Raw genomic sequence first — 2,272 nt, forward strand, 5'->3', positions numbered from 1 at the left:
GATGTAATTGCTGAAATTGAGATATAATGTGATATGTATGACTGTGTGGGGTTCTATGTGGTGTTGATAACCTTGAATACATATGAGTAATTGTATTGTGTTGTTGAAATGCCTAATATGGTTTTATTGGTATATATTGATACATCCATACTTATTGGTATATGAGACATGTGGAAATTCATGGATGAAATGAAAGTAATGAGTGAATATTGGCTCACGTGGTTGTGGATTTGTAACATTGTGGTTGATTGTGGAAATACATCATGTGGATTGGGTGTGAAAATACATCACATGGATTGGTTATGGAAATACTCATTTTGAATGGTTGTGAACATTACATCGTCATTCTCATGTCATCATTCGCATCATTTCACTTGTTTATTTTACTACTTTATATAACTTGATGTCATGTATGTGCACTTGATTTATGTCTTATGTTATGTATGTTCTCTGAAAATACTGAAAATACTGGAATACTGGATATTAGTATCAGATATTGGATTTTATGGACCGTCTCCGAAGGATTATGTCGGAGAAGAGTTGCGGATATTGGTGATCTTGAGGCTGTGTGCCAAACATGAGGTTGTGTACCAAACTTAAGGCCTTGTGCCAAACTTGAGGCTGTGTGCCAAACTTAAGGTTGTGTGCCAACCTTGAGGCTGTGTGCCAACCTTGAGGCTGTGTATCAAACTCAAGGCTGTGTAACAACCTTGAGGCTGTGGGTCAGTACCATGCATCATCATCATCATATACATTACACCCGCTTTATTGTGTTTTTGTTGTGTTTGAATTATCATATTGACTTGTCATCTACCTATTTGTTTAATATCTTGATTTGTTAACGTTTAATTATTCTATCTTCCTTTAATTGTTCTTGATGATCTTGATTATACATGTCCCTCTTTTGTTCTACCTGTATGTGATATTGTGTATATTTGTATCCCTATCTTGTGTGCTGTTGTATTATATATGGATATTATAGAACTGTTAGTGCAAGCGGTGTAGGCTAACGTTGTGGGACATTTTCTTATTGTAGGTGACGTGCCCTTAGTGTATATTTCGTATGCTTCATTTACTATGTTACTTAGTTGTCCTATGATACCTATTGAGTATAAGTGGATCGTACTCATGCCTACTGCGCCCTTTCGGTGCAGGTCTTAGCCTGAGTGCGCCTCAGCTTGCTTGACTCGGGCGATTGTTGGAGCTTCCAAGGTTGCGGTTGTACATTCATGCGTTCGGAGTTCACCTCTATCTTTCTATAGTAGTTATGTATTTATTAGTATTCGGAGAGAGATGTTATTCCTTTGTGGTTATTTTTCTGATGTATTTGACTCCTGGATTGTATTAGTAGTTCTTACACTATTGACACCTGGTTTTTGGCATGATTGTTATTTTGGATAAGTTCTTTCCGCATTGTTATGATTACTTTTATGGTTCGGCTTTGTTCGAGAAGCCTTACCTTGGGATATTTTTATCTTTTTTATCTTTTTCTATCGATTTGGGTGATAGGCTTACTTGTCAGGGTACGCCGCGACAAGTGCCATCATGACCTTCTTTTTTGGGTCGTGACAACATAATTTCATAGGAAAATACTCTACTATTGATAAAGACTTTAATTATTATGCTAATGAAGACATCATCACAGAAATCAAAGAAGAAGATGAGCCTTCCGGTATACCTTCAGAAATACAAGACAAACCTTCTAGTGGTATGAAGACATTGCGTGATAAAATTAGGGATGAAATCATTGAAAATTTTTGTGATGTATGAAGGACTAATTATTTTTGTCGTTAATTTTTTTTTTTTCATATGTAGTGATTTAATTTATGAAATAACTTTTATATTCATTTTTTGATGTTTTTAAGTAGTATTTAAATTATTTAAGTAATATATTATTATTTAATATTCTTAATGTATTTATGCATATAAATATTAATTGAAAATTATAGAGTACGTACTTTTTAATTGAATACAATTAAAATTTTAATTAAAAATATTGTAATAGATATTTAAAATAAATTTTCTCTGTAAATTGATTTTAGTAGTAAAAGTCTATTGATACATGTATTTTTTGGTTATTTGTCTTAAAAAACACTTCTTAAAAAAGATTATCCAAACACAATCCGTTTATCAAAAACACTTTTCAAATGAATTTACCAAACAGATATTGTTTTTTTGTTTAAAGTATTTTTCTGAAAAGCTATTATATAAAAGTGTTTCTCAAATAAGCAGTTTTGTAGTAGAAATCTCAAACGAGTTCTTAATACTTTAA

Source organism: Capsicum annuum, chromosome 5 (genome assembly GCF_002878395.1).
Source record: "Capsicum annuum cultivar UCD-10X-F1 chromosome 5, UCD10Xv1.1, whole genome shotgun sequence".
NCBI lineage: Eukaryota > Viridiplantae > Streptophyta > Magnoliopsida > Solanales > Solanaceae > Capsicum > Capsicum annuum.